Source organism: Heterocephalus glaber, unplaced genomic scaffold (assembly GCF_053883595.1).
Source record: "Heterocephalus glaber isolate CG9 unplaced genomic scaffold, H.glaber_assembly_v1.0 deba00001481, whole genome shotgun sequence".
NCBI classification, from domain to species: Eukaryota; Metazoa; Chordata; class Mammalia; order Rodentia; family Bathyergidae; genus Heterocephalus; species Heterocephalus glaber.
In genome coordinates, this window is record NW_028258317.1 from 34,170,314 (window position 1) to 34,190,616 (window position 20,303).

The following is a 20,303-nucleotide window of genomic DNA, read 5'->3' on the forward strand; positions in this document are numbered from 1 at the left end:
ATGTAGTGGAAAGCTATTGATTTTTGTGTATTGACCTTGTTTCTAGCTAATTTCCTGAATTTGGTTATTAAGTCTAGAAGACTTTTGGTGGAATTCTTGGGGTCTTCTATATAGAATATCAAGTCATCTGCAAATGACAATTTGACTTCTTAATTTCCTACCTTTATTCCTTTTATTTCTTTCTCTTGTCTAATTGCTGTGGCTAATGTTTCCAAAACTATATTGAACAAGAGTGGTGATAGTGGACATCCTTGTCTTGTTCCTGATTTTAGTGTGAAGGATTTCAGTTTTTGACCATTTAGTATGATACTGGATGTTGGTTTTTCATAGATGGCTTGTATCAGATTGAGGTAGAGACTGTCTATTCCAATTTTTTGTAGAGTTTTTACCATAAATGCATGTTGGATTTTGTCAAATGCTTTTTCTGTGTATATGGAGATGATCATGTGGTTTTTGTCCTGAGCTCTATTGATGTAGTGTATTACATTTATTGATTTGTGTATGTTGAACCATCCTTGTATCCCTAGGATGAATCCCACTTGATCAGGGTGTATGATCTTCTTGATGATCTTCTGCATTCTATTTGCCATGATCTTATTAAGGATTTTTGCATCTATGTTCATTAGTGAGATTGGCCTATAGTTCTGTTTTTTGGTTGGGCCTTTCTCTGCTTTGGGGATCAAGGTGATGCTTGCTTCCAGGAATGAATTTGGGAGTATTGCTTCCCTTTCAGTTTCATTGAGGAGGAGAAACCATAGTTCCTCTCTAAATATTTTGTAGAATTCAGCAGTGAAGCCATCAGGACCCGGGGTTTTCTTCATTTGTAAATTTTTAATTACATTTTCAATTTCGTTGATTGATATTGGATTGTTTAGAAGTTTTAGGTCTTCTTCATTCAACTTTGGTAATTCATATGTATCTAGGAATCTGTCCATTTCTTCTGCGTTTTTCATCTTATTGGCGTATAGGTTCTGGAAGTAGGTATTGATGATCCTCCGGATTTCTGCTGGGTCCATTGTAATTTTATCCTTTTCATTCCTAATTGCATGGATTTGGGCCTTTTCTTTCCTTTTTCTGATAAGGTTGGCTAAGCGTTTGTCAATTTTGTTTTTTCTTTTGAAGAAGCAACTCTTGGCTCCATTGATTTTTTTGTATTGTTCTCTTAGTCTCCATTTCATTGATTTCTGCTCTGATCTTTATAATTTCCTCCCTTGTATGAGCTTTGGGTTTGCCCTGCTATTCTTTTTCTAGAAACTTGAGGTTCAGCATCAGGTTATTTAATTGGGGTCGCTCTGTTTTCCTAATATGAGTACTCACTTCTCTGAGTTTTCCTCATAAGACTGCTTTCATTGTATCCCATAGATTCCAATATGTTGTATTGTCATTGTCATTTAATTGTAGGAACTGTCTGATTTCTTCTTTAATTTCCTCTGTGACCCATTGGTTATTCAGAAGTCTGCTGTTCAATTTCCATGTGTTTATGAAATTATTGTGGTTTCTTTTGCTATTGATCTCCAAGTCCATTGCACTATGGTCTGATAATATACAGGGGATAACTTCAATTACTTTGCACTTTCTTAAACATGTTCTATAAGCAAGTGTGTGGTCTATTTTGGAGAATGACCCATGTGCAGCTGAGAAGTATGTGTATTCTGATTTTGTGGGGTGCAACACTCTGTAAATATATGTTAAGTTCATTTGTTCAAGAGTTTGATTGTGTTCTAGTATTTCATTACTTTTTTGTATAGTTGATCTATCTATTTGTGGCAGTGGGGTATTGAGGTCACCCACTACTATTGTATTAGGGCATATAAGACTTTTCGTGTCCATTAGTATTTGTTTTATATAGTTGGGCACACTAGCATTTGGTGCATATACATTTATGATTGTCATCTCTTCCTCTTGGATTGTTCCCTTTACTAGGATGTAGTGTCCTTTGTTGCTCTTAATCAGTGTTGGTTTGAAATCCACTTTATCTGAAAAGAGGATAGCTACTCCTGCTTTTTTTCAGGTTCCTGTCACATGGAGTATTGTTTTCCACCCTTTAACTTTCAGTCTATGAGTTTCTTTTTGAATTAAGTGTATTTCTTGTATGCAGCATATTGTTGGATCTTGCTTCTTGACCCATTCTGCCAGTCTATTTCTTTGGATTGGTGAATTGAGACCATTAACATTGATGGTTATAACTGATACATATTGACTTATCATTGTCATGACTTTTTCTTTTTGTTGAATTCTCCCCCCTTTGCATTAAATTCCTTGTCATGCCTGATGGATTCATTCTGCTGGGCTTCCTGGGGTTGTGGTCTTCATTGTCTTCTCCTAGGATATTTTCTAAAATTTTTTGGAGTGCTGGTTTGGTATTCATGAAGCTCCTAAGGTGGTCCTTGTCATGAGAGTATCTTATTTCTCCATCAATTTTGAAAAAGAGTTTTGCAGGGTATATCAATCTGGGTTAGAGGTTGTTTTCTTTCAGGGCTTGAAATATGTCACTCCAAGCTCTTCTTGCCTTGAGGGTTTGCGCTGAGAAGTCTGCTGTGATTCTGATGGGCTTTCCTTTGTATGTGATTTGTTCCTTTTCTCTAATTGCTTGTAGAACTTTGTTCTTCTGTTGGGTTTTTGGAATCTTAACAATTACATGCCTATGTGTAGTTTTTTTTTTATCAAGGCTATTTGGAGTCCTATATGCCTCACTTATCTGTATGTCAAGTTGTTTTCCCCTGCTTGGGAAGTTTTCTGCCATTACTTCTGTGAACAGTTTTTTTACATTATCTGTACTCTCTCCTGTTTCTTCATTGACTCCAATCAGTCTTATGTTATTCTTCTTTGCATTGTCTACCAGTTGCTGGATTGATTTCTCATGTTCCCTTACAATTTTAAAGCAATTTTTCTTTTCCTGGTCACTAATTGCAATCTTATCTTCTATATCTGAAATTCTGTCCTCAACTTGGCTCATTCTGCTGTGTAGATTTTCAGTGGAGTTTTTAATCTCCTGGAAATCTGTTTGCATCTGTTTTATGGATTCCATTTGTTTCCTATGTTGGGATTCCATCATGTTATTCAGCTCCTCTATAGATTTATTAATTACGTCTTGCACTATGCACACAATCTCTGCTGTTATCTGAGAAATTATTTCTGATTTCATTTTTTCCAGATCTTCTTTTGTTGCCAATTCTGGGAGTTCAGATGTTTGAGTATCAGAGTGTTCCATCTCATTTCCCTTTGGGGTTGCTGTAGGTGATCTGGTAGTCTGGTTTTGAGTCTTGTTTATGTGTCTTCTCATTTCAAAGTGTTTGGGTGCTGCTTGTGCCTGTGCGGCTCACCACTTCTGCGCTGGGAACAATGGTATGGTAGCCCAGAAGCCTCTTCTGCTCTGGGAGTGGTGGTATGGTGGCCCAGAAACCTCCTCCTCTGGGCTGGGAGTGGTGCTATGGTAGCCTGGAAGCCTCCTCCTCTGGAGTGTTTAACTTTCTTTTTGATTTTCAGAGGGGCTCATAGCTGATTTTCCTTGAGTCTCAGAGGACACTTTGGACTTGAATGTTTCAGCAATTCTGGAACTGTTAAAACTTTGGCAACTCTTAGGTGTGGACTAAATGTATTTTGCATAATGGGATGGACAAGAGTCTTTTGGGGTCCAGAGGCAGAATGTTATGGTTTAGAACTAAAATGTCTCCCCAAATTCTCATGTGTGCAGAAGGGGATTAGATCACAGAGGCACTGCACTCACTGTGGACTCAGGCATTGACCAGTGCAGTTACCAAATGTGCAGCATGCAGGTGGAGCTGGTTCCTGGGGTGTGAGCTGGAAGTAAATATTCTTGCCCTTGACTCCTCCCTTTTTGCTCTGCTTCCTGGCTGCCACAGGGTGAGCACCTTTGCTTTCAGCACGCCCACCCCTTTACCTTCCCATTTCTGCCTTGCAGCCTACTGACCATGAAATGAAACTCCTGAAATTCAGCCAAAATAAACCCCTCCTCCTTTAAGTTTCCTGTGTCAGGTATTGTATCCAGTGATGGGACAGTGACTAAGACAATAAGCATGGCTGTGTCCCCTTCTCCTTCAATAAATAAACAGAGTAAGATAAATGACAGCTTATGTTAAGTGTGTACTGAATGCCAGGCATCATGTTACATTTTCATGCATTATTTAACTGTCTCACCTTCCAGGTGTACTACTAAATGAGGCCTACTAGTTTTCCATGGGTTCTACAATTGGACATTATAAAGAGGTAACAATGCCATTTTTGGTAAACTAGTAACCTCTGAGAAATCACTTTAAACTCCTATGCCCCTCCTTCCTCCGTGTCAAGTGCTTTCATCAGATGACTCCTCAGCTAATGAAATCACAGGAAAGTGACTTCTGTGGCAGGAAGTAAGCCAGGTGAGGTCAGTAGTAGGCAAGTCCAGGTGTGCAGCAAGGCATGGGGTGGATGTAGGATGGAGGAGGTACGTGGCCATCTGGGCTGATGAAAAGCACAGAGGAGGGTGGAACGGAGAAGATGGGATGGGACAGGATGGTAAGTTCTGCATCAGGGAAGCAGGAGCCTCACTCCAAGAACCCTGACCCTGTTAAGAGCCTGCTCTCACCCTCCACAGGGCGGAGCGGGACAGCAGGACATGCCAACATTATTACCGGTCTGCCCAGGGAACCAGCCCAGAAGAGCATAAAACACAGGGCATCACAGGAGACTGTGAGGCCTTTGGGTGTTGTACTTTTTGCCTTTGTTAGATTTCTCTTCTCTTTATCTTTTTTCGTAATGATCATTCATTCTCTTCTCAGGTGGTGTCTTCCTTTATATTTACATGGATAGAGATTTCATATCTATGATTTATTTATCAAATTATTTTTTAAAAATCTCTTGGCTCTGCTACCCTTTTTCTCTCAGGGTTTATTTTGCTTCCATTCCTTTATCTCAGGAGGAATGTAAAGTTACTTCATGACCTGAGTTTAAATAAAAGGTCTTTTTTCTTTCCACACACTTCACTTCTTGGCACCCTAATATTTTTTAACTGCAGATATTCCTCTACTTACTATGTGCTTCCACCCCAATAAACTCATTATAAGTTAAAAATATTGTCAGGTTGAAAATGTATTTTGTGCCCTCACCTACCTCACATCCCAGTTCAGGGGATCTTTCCCTGTGCTCACCTGGCTACTGCAGAGTCCAGGATCAGAGAAAGCATCTCACTGCACTGGCTCAGGGAAACCCCAGGAGGCAAGTTCACAGTGTGGTTTCTAAAAACATGCATCACTTTATGCCACTGGCAAGCTGAAAATCCTAAGGCAAACCATTTACAGTTTTACTGTTGCTCCCACTGCTCCCTTCACTAGGTTCATCAGTCCTGTTTGCCCAGCCAAATCCAGTAGGGAGCCGTTATAATTTCTATTATAATTACAGCTATTGTTACTATTGATAACAGTAAGAAGCACTGGATACCATTAAATGTGGTATATGGAGGCAAGGGGACAGAGCATGGAATTATAAGGCACTTTGTCTCTTTTCAGAGAAAAAGATGATAAAACCCCAATGCATGCAAACAAAATGTACATGGATTGAACAGTGAGGGGCTGAGAAGAGAAGGAGAATAGTTAGTCTTATCCCAAGAAAAACTCCTAGGGCTATAGCAGACAGAGAGAGAGAGAGAGAGAGAGAGAGAGAGAGAGAGAGAGAGAGAGAGAGAGAGATACATCCCCAGCCCCATCACTGGTGAAAGACACTGCCGTGTGAACTCTCAGTGAGGGGCTGTCCAGACCACCAGGCCTGCACCTTTTCTCCTCATGCATGTGTGCCAGACTCTATGATTTTCCTTCCATCTGCCGTTATCTCTTCCACTTTGCTGGCCCCTTTTCCTTTTGGTTTCTCACATCTGCATCTAGACATCAGAGCAATATCTGAACTTTAATAGGTGAAAAACAGAACCAAAGCAGTGGCAAGGGAGTGGGCCTCTGCCAAGGCAGCTCCAGAGGAGGCGCCATGCCCATGGTCGACATCTAGTCAAACTGGAGCTGCTCATACCACTCCGCTTCAACCTGCACATTTCAATATCTTGCCCCGTGCTTTGTCTGCCACAATATCATTTCTGCACAATCTTCTCCACTCCTAGTCACCTCTCAGTCTGCCCTGACCTCATGCTGGCAGGATCATCTAAAATCATTTTAACCTGGGCATGGTGCTGCATGTCTGTACTTCCAGCTACCCAGGGGCTGATATAGGAGGATCTCAAGTTTGAGGCCAGCCTCGGCAATTCATAGTTAAGATCCTTCTCAAAATAAAGTAATAAGAAAAAAACAGGCTGGGGATGTAGCACAGGGGTAGAACACTTACCTAGCATGCATGAGGCCTGGGGTTCATTTCCCAATTCAGCAAAAAACAAAAACATTGTGGACCATTTAAAATTATTTTCACTTTAAAGCACCTTGACAAATCCATGGTGACTCAAGATTTGAATACAGTCTTGAAAATTGTTTGCATATTCTACAGATGACTTATGAAAAGAATAGTAACCTGAAAAACAGTAGCTTTATTTGCTTTTTTAGCCCAGCCAGAAAACGTGTGAAAGGCAAGCTAGGTCTAATATGACTCACTGACCACTCAATTTACACTTATTTTAATTTTATGTTAATAAAATGTGCTAACATTTTTGTCTAAATATCTTTTTATCCTTTATTTTCCTGGTAAGATATTTGCTGTGTACATCATAAATAAAGTTAAAATAGAAATGATGGAAAGTGGACATAATGATCTCATTTGAAGCTTAGGACAGTGCTTGAGAGAAGGACTGCTCAGTAAGTGCATACCAAAAAAATAAAAGTTACTAGGAATGGAGAGATACAAATATTATAAGTCAACCAGGCTTTTTCTCCTGTATTTAAAACCCCACAATCATTATTTTATTTGTTTTTGTAAAATGTCCATCAATTTTCCCTAAACAGTACTGTAAATGTTTCCTGAGTCTAGGAAAAATATAGTACTGAAGATTTCCTAAGTGATGAGTAAATTACACAGTAAAAGAAATTTAGAAATGTCTTCTCCACCATGTCACTACCATTTATCATGGAAGAACACCAGAGAACATTACAGTTTCCAAATCTTATTTCTTTAAAAGAAAAGATTTTGAAAATTAAATCATAAAGGACTCAACAAGCCTCACTCTCCAGTCCTCATTAGACGCATACTGCAGGATGAAGTTTTGAGCACCTTTGTGATACGTTCAAGTTCTGTTATGTTTGATCTGTTTATATCATAATCCAGACAGTTGATTTGTTATTATTTCCTTAGTGGATTTGAAGAAACTGAAAGATAAACAGATCTTGCCTAGTTTAGAGAGCAGCTTAATTTAGAATTCAGCCTTCGTGACAAGCTCCATGTGATGTTTTCCATACCCAACAAAGTCTGGGGGAAAGGCCTTGTAGGAATATCAGTCTGGATTTACTAATGTATAAAAGGAAAAACAGGGTAGAGGAAGGAAATATAATGGAACAAGTCATTGTAAAATTAGAAAAGTTGGCAATCAAGAATCTGAATATTTCTACTAGAGAAGTTAAAGACAATTTTAATGAGCACACAGACAAATATGAGAAAAATAAATGACGATTAAATGCACCATTCTCAGGAGAGACCATGCCAGATATGTCAAACATCATGACTATAACTGTGTATTTTACCACAAGCAGATCATAACTGCATTTATGGTGGGGTCAGTTATGCAACTACGCCTAAAATAACAACAATGTTTCCATTGCAAGGTCCTAAGAATCTCTTTTATTACTCTCTTCTTTCAAAGCCTCCCTTCAAATATTCTAACTTCAAAAGTTAGAGAAAGGATATGGGCATAATAAAATATTTCAAGGAATAAAGTAAGACAAGTCTTCAGAATAATAAGCTTCACAAAACCCTCTAAGAATTGATGCCAGTTACCACAATTATTTGCAGTCTTAAGTGACATCTTAATAAGCAGGCCTGGAAATTCGTGGAAGCTGGTGTCTGTGCGGGCAGGCACTGATTCTAAGCTGGAAATTAGATTCAGGCAAGAAGCCTTCTTGCTAAGGCCTGAGCCTCTAAGGAGCCTCCTTGGGCCCAGGGCTCTGAGGTTCAGCTAGGAGCCTGGTCCTCTCCAAACTAACGGGCTCCTCTGTCGCAGCCATGGCTAACCTTGCCAGACTCTTCACTGGGGTTTGTCTCCAGGGACTGCGGGAGACAGCCGCCTATGTGGTTGCTGTCAGTTGCCATCAGTTTTCTAGGTGCTGTTGGTGGCTCCTCTCAGCCTCCAGGCTTAGCATGCCGGGTAACAGGGAGAACTCGGCTGCTCTGAGGTACATCAGGAGGAGCTCTGACGGGGCACAGGAAGGAGGGACCGGCAGCCCAGTCAGTTTCTTCTTCTCCTCACGCCCACCCATCGGGCCAGCAGCTTCCTGCCAGGCAGCCACCAGACAAAATATTAAGGTCAGCGCATAAGTAAGTACCTCAAGTGAACCCAGGCCTCCCCTGTACTTTCCAGCAGAAATCGACAAACTGTGTATTTCCTTTGGAGTCTGCTTGTGCTCCCTTTACCACTGTAAAACCCTTCTAAGAGGATAATTTTCATCTGCTTATTTGTAACATCATCCCAGATGTAACGTGGAAATTGGATTATGTTGATACCTGCAGGGAGGCTGACTGGAAGATGGGTTGGCCCATTCGGCTAGGGGTGAGTCAGACCAAAACCCACTGCAGTCAGCCCTTCAGCCTGGGCGGCTGTGCGTTCACGATTCAACCAACTGCGGATCAAAAACACCTTATTCACTATGCTTGTACCGAACATGCGTGGGCTGTTTTTACATCATTCTCTAACCAGTATAGATATAAAATCTATTTACATAGTAACACTGCTACATATTATAATTTAGAGATGATCTAAAGTGTGTATGAGGTGTGTGTGGGTTATATGTAAATACCGACCTATTTCATATCAGAAAGTTGAGCATTCACAGACTTTGGTACCCAGGGCCTGCAGCAAATCTCCGCGGATACCAAGGAACCCACCTTGTTCTCCAACGGCAAAGGCATCCTGCCACCTAGTGGTAGCTATTCAGAACTGGCCTTTCAACTCTCCACGGAACTGATGAATACTGACGGGAAAAACCAGTCTTTTTTTTTAAAAAAAAAACAACCAAAGACACTGGCTATAGAATAGGCTGGGGAAACCCGAATAAACTTAACACTTAAAATTAATATGCAATAAAATTTTCCTAATCAAATATTAAATAGCAATTGTAATTCTTCACTTGAACTCCCATGATTTATTTAATGGATTTAAATCCGGAGAAAGCTGTCACTACATTCAGTGCCAGAAATTAATGCTTCTTTTGTAAATAGCTGAATTCTCTCCCTGTTTGGGAACAATCAATAAAAGCCTGGCTTGAAATCTGGTTGAAATAGCCACTCTAATTAACAAAAGAAAGGACATAATTCAGACAAGCATAATAAGAGTCCTCTGTTCCAAGTACAAGACTGTGTTGGTCACAATGACAGGTCCTAATCTCCTCACTGAAAAGTGACTTCCAAGGAATAAAGTCAGCTTAGATGGATTTTCCATTTAAATGGTCAAGGATTAAAAAGAGCTGGTTGGACAAGCATAACTCATTCATATAACATTCCACTTAAAATACACATACACATCATGATATCCTTATGAAAATAAGCTGTCTTTCTAGTCACTGGAATTTGAAAGCAGTCACTGACACTAAACCATTCTGATTAATATGTGACATGGTTGAAGGACTGAGCTGCACTTCTGAGAGCTCCTGTGACTACTGCATCACGCTATGCTAGTTGCAGGGCTAGTTGCAGGGCTGGGTCCCCTCAGAGGTTACTTACACAAAAACATACATTCCTTTGGAAACCTGACTGGGCTCGTGCCTGTGCAGGGTAGATTCGTTATGACAGCCTTTAATTGGGCAAACTGCCAAAGTGCAGCCAGCTTAACAGGCCCCACTTAAATGTAGCACATAGACTAATATGCTTCTTTGACTTACTTGTTGAATATAATTTATTGAATAATACACGATAGGGAAAGAGTACAAAAGTTGTCAAAGAACCAGAGAGTTTAAAACTCCACAAAACTGGTTTGCATAAAAGAAAGTTTAGGAGCTTAAAAAACTTCACATCTCGTCGAACACAGTCATATAATAAGAGTTTAAATGAATAATTTTGAGAGCTGAAAGAGTTAATTCCTAATGAAGCCCATTTACATCAGGCTTTGGGGGATGAGGAAGACATACATAGTTCAACTTATGACATCCATTTTATTTTTGTGTTATTTAATTTTACAAAATTTGGAAAGGTGGGCAATAAATCCTGCCCTCTGGAATAACATAAAAAGACGTTATATTTTTCAAGACCTGACTTAACTTACAGGTTCATATTTGGTTACCAGCTATCTTGAAAAATATTTTAGATATCGTATTCCCTCCTCTAGAACAAGCATAGGTTGGTTGGGAGGAGCTTGCTGTTTTTTTTGAATTGCAATGACAAAATTTACCGAATTGTTATGCTTTGTACATTAATGAAATTACATCAAGTAAATGTTCAATGTGGCTGTTCACAGCCATTCCAAGAGCAAATCACTCTACGATCTCCATTAGAACAATGTCTTTGTGCCTCTCCCCCAACCTCTGTTGGAAGCAATAGACAGCTCAGCTTAGCAATTATAGAGTGATACTGATTCCTTCCTCTTAGCGCCTGTCTCTGATTAGCTGGTGGGAAATATAAATGACTTACTTAAGAGACAGCTCTTCCCGAATCAAGCCTGTTATCACTCTCATCCAGCATCTCATGGCCAGAGACTGTCCCAGGAAGCTGCACTGTGCAGTAGCAAAGAGCACAAGACCGCGAGTGTTGAGACCTCTGCAAGTTCATTAACCTTCTCCAGCCTCAGTCACCTTGTTTCCTGAGTGAGGATCCTTTCTGCGTCACACACTTTTCTAAGTGTTCAATGGAAATGATGCCCATGGCACTTAATGTTGCCTGGGCCTTTGGGTTATTCCACAAATTCATCATCATCACTTGAGCCACAAGGAAACAGACAAAATAATCACAAAGGTGAAGTAAAATAAAGAAATCACAAAGGGTATGGATAAGATGCAGTGGAAGCACCAAGGATGTTACAGCCATCGATCTTCTCAGCACAGAGCCCCTGGTAGTTGGTCACTGCCAGAACTCACAGAGCTTTGGCGATAGAGAACTCAATGCCTCATGTGGCAGCTCTGATGAGTACAGTGTTCTCCCTTAGATATAAGACTTTCAAATCCTATGTTAATGTTGCTTCATGTATTTTCTTCATCTAGAAAAAAATCAAATTCCTCATCTATAGTACAGCTATTGAAGATAGGTATTGTGTTCCCAGACATTTTCCCATTGAAGGTTACCTATATAATATCTTATGTTCCTGCTTTCATTTGCCAATGAGAATGACTTCATGGAATTTAAATTCTAAGAACTTCTAAAGTCCATTACAGATTGATGCCACTGCCAATTAATCCTCCATCACTCCTGGTGTCTGGTATTGAGAGCAGTCTGCAAAGTGGGAGAGCCATGCAGTCAGCAAGCCCTGTGGAGAAGCACATGCCAGGCTGGCTGAGCGCGGGTGGTCAGTATCCATCATCCCCGAGGGCTCTAGGAGGGTTTTCAAGGTAGGGATGATAACTCTGTTCACATTTTGTTCCCTTGCACACTTATGAGTTCTCACTCTATGAGTAAATAAACAGCTTTATCATACATTTTTACACATTCTACAGTGTTCATTAAAACCTCATGTTCTTAACTTTCAGAAACATGAGCAATAGATATTACATATACATATAAATGGCATTTAAACCAATTTTTGTTGGATAAATACCCTGCATTTTCATGCATCATATAGTCTTATTTCCTTCATAATCACAAAGAAGATAAATATATCTATGAGTTAGCAAATGAGTCCCATGTGAGCTATGATAAATAAAATTTCTTCTTTCCCTCCTTCTTCACATTCTTTTCTTCTATCCTTCCTTGTTGTTACATATTTATTGTAAATTTTATATTACAAAATTGCTATTTGATCCTTGTTACAAATAAAGAAAAACAAAAGATACATAAAAAAGAAATCATAAGTTCCATCTATTTTGTGCATCTGAGAAATCAAATAATCTGACTTCTTTCATGTTTCTCTGTAATCACATAAACATATACACATATTCAAATTTATTTTTCATTTTTTTCATTCCAAAACAGGGACCATATCATGCATATTACTATGCACCCTTACTAATTAATATAACATTATATTTTGATATTTAAATCTTTTAGATCTTTAATCAAATCATTTAAAAACCAAATCATTCTCAATATGAGCATGTGAACAGTTTATTTTTTTTCACTTTTTTGCCTTTTTATTAGTACATGTTTGTAGTACATGCTGATTACACTGTTTGTAGGGAGTTGGTACATGTACATAACACATCCTAATCTTTTTCCATCCTCTTCCCCTCCCTCCTTCCATTTGTTGATCCCCTTCTCATTTGAGAAAGATCTATCTCCCTTCTTCCTATTATCTATTTTTTACTTTGCTTTTTATTTATATTTTGGATTTTTCACATAAGAGAAACCATATGATATTTAAGCCCATATCTGATTTATTTCATTTAACATTATGGTCTCAAGGCGCAATACCTTTTTATAATTTTAAATGGTGATACATCTTTGAGTGCAAAGTTATGTCAATGAGCCGTTGAATAAAATCAAACTAGATTGAGATTCACTAGTAGAGCTAGGTAGATGCAGATAATCTGTATGTATATTGCAAAAAACAAAATCAGATCACATTTTAAAACTTTAAAAGTTTATTATGCATACAAAATAATAGTTTTGTATAATTGATAAGAAACAATCTACTGAGAAGGCTGAAAAACTGGCTGAGAGACCTAAACCAAATTAAGAGTTCACCCTATCACTGAAAGCATGTTCCCTTAGGGAGAGAACAGTTCTGCTGTGACACTTTGATACTTCCTAAGTGGGTGAAATTTTTAGAATTAAAGTAATAAAACACTTAAGACAGCAGTTAAACCAAATCTTTAACTCACTTAAGGAGATAAACTAAGCAAGGAAACAAACTTCCTGAAGATCTTTCTATCCTGAATATGCTAGGATCTCAAAAACCCATCAGAAACCCCTCCACTGTCAGTTCTAAAGAACAAAGAAATAGTGCTAGGGAATCCCCATTCTGAAGCCTTCACAGATAAGGGGCCACAGAGCACTTTAGTTATGTGATAAAGACTTGTAAGTGAAAGTCACTTTTTAATAGGTCTCCAGCAAATACCTCAAATAAAATAAAGTGTTCATATTTTAAAAATATTTTTTAAAAAGGGCCTCACACACATTTGAACAACTCCCACTTATTTCTGGCATTCTCTTGGCAGTGTCAAGTAGCAGCATAAGTTCTGAAGGGGCCGGGGACACCTCCTGGAGCCTCTATGGCCAAAGCACTTGTACCCATCATCTGTTACCAGCCAACCAGGGAACAGTGAGGTCTGATGAGCCTGAAGGACCTGCACAGCCCATACACCTGCTAGAACAGATAGAGCCAGTTCACCAGACGGCAGAGTGTGTTCTCCTCCCACAGTAGACAGTGCCTCCAATCACGGATTGGGAAACAGGAAATAGATTCCTAAGTCATACAATTTCCACAATCTTTCTATTATGTATTTACCATCTAACTGATTATAGTCCTCAAATACTTTCATATGTTATTTTAAAAGATTCCAAATTATATGAAAGATGTTTCAGACATTTTTTTTCTTCCCAGTACTGGGGATCGAACTCAAGACTTTGTGCTTGTGAAGCAGGTATGGTGCCACTGAGCTAAATCCCTGGCCCTTGACATTTTTCTTAGTTCTAATTTTTTTCTGCTGGATTTATATACTTATGTAATATAAAAAAAAACCCAAAATATTGAAATTTGTTTATTTACAGGTTGTAAAACATTCAGTAACAAAATATTCTCATTATGAATGATATTAGAGCAGAAATACTGCCATAATTGAAAATTCACTAATAAAATGCTTTATGATCTATTTCATGATTTTTCACAAGAAAGGCTTGTCTAAAGGTACCAAATATCCTATTACATTCACCTTTATGAGCGCTATACTGTCTTACTCTTCTGAACAGATTCTGGAAGAGAGTTGTGAAGATCATAATGAATCTGCACCATTTCACACCCACCAGGGAACAGTATGCTTGCTTGATTCTTTTAATTATCTTGGAATCGATTATCTTCAATGATAATGGTTCTTCTAGGATAGGATTCCACTTCCACAAATATGTACCGAAATTCATATTCACCATTCTTTGGATTCTCTTTCACCTCCACATGCACTATTCCTTGCTTCCCTGGATCAGACCCTTCAATGTAGAATTTCACACGCGTGTGTTTCAGCCCATCTTTTACATATTCAATAAAACTGACATGACACCTTCGACCACGTCTCGTCATCTCCCCGTAGCCTTTAACAGGCTCACCAAAGAAACCGATCACCTCGGGCTGTGTTCTGCATTTTTCTAAGGCTTTCCCATATATCTAACTAGGACTGGATGAAGAAAAACGTTCTTTGAAAAATCACGTAAAACAAGCCACCTGTAATGCTGACGCCAATGAGTACCACTATTAAGTAGGTGAAATCTTTTCCAGCTTCTTTCACTTTCTGAGTCTTTGAGATAGCAGTTTCCCCTCTCTGACCTCTGTGCACAGATACTTGCTTGCCGCTGTCCTCTGCTTTCTGGGGGCACGGTCCCTGCGTCCAGATAGTTTTCTGGGGCACTTCAAAGATAGATCCAGGTCACACCATTTTCTTCTGCTCTCGAAGCCCCCATCTCAAACTGGGCTCAGTCATAAAGCAAGCTTTGTTAGGCGCAAAGTGTGGCAACAACAATCGTCTCCCAGAGGATCTGTGTAGCTTTTCTCCATACTGTGTAGCTCGTAAAAAAGTACAGATCATGTTCAAAGAAAACTTCCGCATAGTGACGATGCTAACTACAGTCAGCAAAGATTTACCACCCAGCCAGACACATACTGAAATTCACACATTTGTATTACAGGAGCTTTACGTTTATATTGACAAAAAGTCTCCTGAGAGAATGTTCATCTTCCTTTTGTCCTCTTGTTATATGAATTAAAATGTCCGAATTCGTGAACAGCTTATATTTTAACTTTTGTCACTCATTTAGAATCTGATGCAGTTTTTCTTTTAGTACCGGGGATTGAACTCGGGAACTTATGCTTGCGAGGCAGGCGGCGGAACCACTGAGCTAAATCCCCAGCCCTGATGCAGTTTTTCACAGGACAACAATGCCTTCCATGGGAGTTATTTTGTTTCAGAGTCCCAGGGACAAAGATAAAGGTCATGCTTCTGCCATCTTCTCTGAGAAGACTCCACTGAGAGACCTAGTGAGACAATGACCTGCCTCCCTGCTTCCTGCGAACTCTGTATCGACAGAGAGGCCTCCGTCACACCCAGGCCAGAGCTGCTCCTCTCTCCAAATGTGAGTCACTCCTGGGAACTTCACATGACAGTCACTGATGAAAAGATAGCAAGGGGACCCAGGAGCACTTCTGTCATGAGAGAGTGATTTCTGCTTACAAGTAAGTAATATCCTTCTATTAAAACATTTCAGATTTAGATATGGAATTAGATTTGAAAGTCAGATTTGTGTTCCAGTTCCCCAATTCACCACTGTTGGGTCCTAGACAACTCTTTCCCTTAATAATCAATAATGTGTGTGTGTGCGTGCGTGTGTGTGTGTGTGTGTGTGTGTGTGTATTATGTTAACCAGGCTCTGCTGGCACAGCATGATGTGCACACCCCAGCACTACCAAGATCCAGGGATGAGACCCAGGGGAAATGCCTTATCAATGGTGAAATATACTCCTGAATTCAAACTGTGTAGAGATCCCTCTCAAACTCTTCATCTTAGAGATTTCCTAAACATGCTAGACAGGCTATTTTTTTTTTTTTTTAAATAAACGTCATTCAAAAATATATGTAGCAGCAAAATTTTCTTACAAAAGTGTTGTCAAAGGGGCTGAGGTGCAAATTCTACATTTATGGTGGAGGATCATATCTGTATTTGACATTTGGCAAATTTAAGTCTCAGACAGATAACATGGCTAAGAACTAGCTAGAACTAGATAGCAAGACTTCAAATTCTTGGACAAGGAAATTTTCAACACTTATTGACATGTCCTTTTTCTACTCCAAATGTCACAAGATTCAGAGACTACTGTGAAAAGCAAACCTCAAGCAGGGTTGTAGGAAGGTTGTATATGTATATATGTATATAATAAAAATGTTATATATACACATAAATATCAAGTTTTAGTCATTTCTAAAATAAGTACCAGATAATAGTTGTTTCCTTACTGTTTGTTAGACCAAAGGAATCCTCTCCTTCCCATATCCTACATTCCAAGTGAGAATCAGTCTGCAGTTCCCCTCCCTCACTAGCCATTCCTCATTGTTCCTAACCCTGGGAAACGTGCACTTGGAAACAGGCTCAGCTGCTCACAGGTGCACAGAAGTAAGCGGGACTTTTCAGCTCAAGCATTTATTTAGGACTTCGAATTCTAACTTCAAATTCTATAAGCATTTTGATATATCGCCTTGTGACAGGGCATATGTAATTCACCATAAATATTTACTTATTTTATGATCTCTTTGATTTAATCCAAGAATAAACATCAAATTCTCAAACCATTCCAAGTTTCAGGACCAAACATATCTACTGTCACATCAGTGATTATAAAACTTTTCTGCACAATTCCACTACCCAGACCAGTCCCTTCTCACACAGAATGCATTTTATACGCTTTTGGACTGGCAGTCATATTTTTGAACACATTTACTGTTCTACTATGCTTTTGGAAATTATACTAGAGTGAAAGGTTTAGTTTGCGTGGTAAATTAATCCAGTCATGTCCTTTCTTGAGCTCTTATTTTTTTGTGTGTATAACATGTGTAAGTCCTTCTGTGTCTCCTGTTATAGTCAACACCTGATTCAAGCATTCAAGTGTCTCTGTTTTACAGTCTAAGAAGCCAATTCCGTGAGTTTCTGTGTGGCACACATAATACTCTCCCACAACATTAGTGGCTAAAGACAACACATACATACAGCCTCCAGTTCCGTGGGTGTGGATTCTGGGCAGGAATGGGGCAGTGCTACCAAGAAGATTTAAGGGTGAGACACAGGAAAAAGTGCAACCCTAAGTTCAGACTCTGAGAAGAGGTCCGTCGCAGATCTTGGGGCCTGCAAAGCTAAAGTCTCAGTGTCAGCTAGGTCTGGGCTTTCATCTGGAATGGATCCACCTCTGAGATCTCAGGATGCTGGAAGAATTCGCTACTGTGTCTGTTGGACTTCGGGTAGCTTGCTTCTTCAAGGTAGAAAGAAGAGCACAGATTCTGAGCCCTCCAGGAAGATGGGGTCATGTACATCACTACGGGAACAGCGTACCATCTCCTTTGCCATGTTCTACTCATGAGAAGCCAGTTTCAAGTCCTGCCTAAATTCAGAGGGAAGGAATTATAAAGCCTGCTACAAAGTTCAGGAGCTGGGGATCCTGGGAGATACCTTAAAATGAATGAGCCACCGGAATCAATCAAACTACTTAGTGTCAAATGCAAAGTTAGAGGAACAGACCCACAACAAGAGACCAAGGAGCCTATCACCAGTCAACTATAACTACTTCTATGACTTGCATTTTAATTATTTCCTGAATTTTGGTCATGTCCCGAATTGTCCAGATACTCAATATCTGATTCTTACATATGTGGAGTTCTCAAGCCAAATGCCATAACTTTCAAAAAACATTTCTGCCTTCCATTTTCTTTCTTTCCTAGATAAATTGAGAAAATGCTGTCCAATTCATGGTTATTCCTACATTAAAATTGTTTGTTGTTAAGGGGGCGGAGTCTGTCTCTGTAATACCTAGTTACTAAAGAATGCTTCCCCAAGTCAGGGCACAGCGCTTGCCTATGGTGAAATTCCTAGTACAGAAAGCAAAGTAGAAGTCTCCCCTCCTCTCTTGCTCTGGAAAACTAAGTTTATCCTCTTAAACAATGGTCTATTTCCCTATGGAATATTTATTTTGGTGACTTAAAAAATTCCCTGTAAAGTTTCCATAACAAAATACTTGAACAATCCTAGATAAACTTGAACAATCTTTCTATTTTTTTTTTCACTACAAGCCTAAAACATGTTTTTATAGTTTCCTATTCGAGATATTAACAGATCAGCTGTCTCCTTTGGCACCATGAGGTAGAGATCAGAGACAAGGTATTTAGTGCATATAAGTACTTTAAACCAAAGTTGCTATTATACTTTAAAGTCTTTTGAGTAGTTGTTTGGACAACAAAAAATGTATGCAGCAAGTAGATGAACATTGGAAACCATTCAAAGAAAATCAGATGCTTGTCACTTCTGTCAGCAATTTTTACATTTACTGGGTGATTAAATAATCTCTTTTAGACAGCTCTGGGAAACAGGAGAGTTTATTCTGTGACCAAATTCTATCTAAAAAATAATGTCTGACATTTTAAAGTACAATTGAAACTTTTCACTCTAGTCATGGTATTTACTTTTTATTAATTTTATTGGTACATTTAAGCTATACAATATAATGACATTCATCACTGGAAATTTGAACCTTTACATAATTCACCTTGGTTCTTATTTTTTCCCTATTCCCCTGCCCTCCCTTCAACCCCTCCACCCTTCCCTATCTACAAAGAGTTTGTTTCCATTTTTTTCTCATATTAATTCCATCCCCTTCTTTCCTTTCCCCTACCTCTCCCACTTCCCCTTCCCCTTGGCCCCTTTTCTTCCTATTTCACATTACCTATTATACCTTTTGGTCCTTATTTACACTTTCAGTTTCTCACACTAGAGAAACTATTCAGTATTCACACATGTGTGTCCTATTTATTTCACTTAAAAGTATCGCCTCAATGTCTAGTCATGGTATTTAATTAGATGGGGTATCAAAACTAAGCAAAACATAACCCCATATTGAAAATTGAAAACAACAAACAGAAAATATAGCAGCACATGGATCTTCAAATTGCACTTGGAATAATGAGATTATGGCTAGTCACCTAATCTAGCTGGTTTATTCATGTTTACATAATTTGCAGAATGTTGTGCAGAAGTTGGTATAGAAAACAATTATTTCAGGTATTTTTTTAGAATTTCCATTTGGATCATAGGACAAGGAGGTGCCCATTAACCTGAGGAGAGTATCAGATTGGCCCATATAATGAAGATGTTGCCTTAACTTCTTAGTTCAATTGCTGAGGTTCCAGCAAAAGATGAAATATTTGGCAGCAGATGTGATAGAACATACCACTCCTTTCCAGGCACATTTCCCCAACTACTTCCACATTCTAAGCATCTTTTGTAGGAGTTGGGGAGGTAAAATATGGAAAGAATTCAGGATAGTTAGACATGTCTGAAAACTGTATTCCCTTCCATTCCCCAGGAAGACTTGGAGAAAATGGCTAAGGACTTAATTTCCTTTGAACTATATGTTTGGGGGTCTCAGGAGAGAAAAATCATTGCTTATTTTGTCTTAGTTCAAGGAGAAATTAGTTTTCAGAGAAGAGCTCTCCAGGCCACTGGTGGCCAGAGCAGAAATAGTGGTACACCATGTGTATCTCAGCACAACAGGGAAAGGAAGTCTACACTCACACACCACACCTTCAACTCTGCTTTCTCTTAGCTAAAGATATATGAGAGACATCCTTTGGATTGTAGACGGGCTCTGAGAATACATAGAAAGAGACAAAGGTCTGCAGGGGAATATTCAGTTTTGATCGTGCTTCATCAGATGGTGAAGAGGTGGACTGTTTCCAGCAGGAATCTGCTGGATGCAGCTGCCCCTCAGCATGAAGGTAGCAGCAAGGATATGGAACACCCCCAACACTGGTTAGAGGTCCATACTGCTTTTAAGTGACCATTAATGACATCTGCATTGAGGGCTGGTGGCATGAATTATCTCCTTGAGCATAAGGCCAGGTTACAACCTACTTTTCCCTTCTCTCCGCTGCAGCATTTACATAACATTCCCAGAGAATGGGGTCAACAGTCCCAACCCCAGTAGGAATACATTTATCTGAAGAAACTAAAGTAATTTTATGCATCAGGATGAATGGGGTGGAGTGGAGAAAGGGGCATAAAACAGAAGTGACAGTAGACTACAAAGAAGAAACAGAACCACTTGTTCTGTACACCCGGGAGTG

General features: G+C 39.2%; 1 protein-coding gene and 1 pseudogene across 4 annotated transcripts in view; both read right to left on the reverse strand.

The window, feature by feature from the left end:
• The window catches only part of Adamtsl1 (ADAMTS like 1), a 1,037,009-nt gene that overhangs the window by 733,047 nt on the left and 283,659 nt on the right, over positions 1 to 20,303 (reverse strand). The gene's annotated exons all lie outside the window — the stretch shown is intronic.
• On the reverse strand, positions 7,183 to 18,771 carry LOC147825899 (mitochondrial import inner membrane translocase subunit Tim21 pseudogene; annotated as a pseudogene).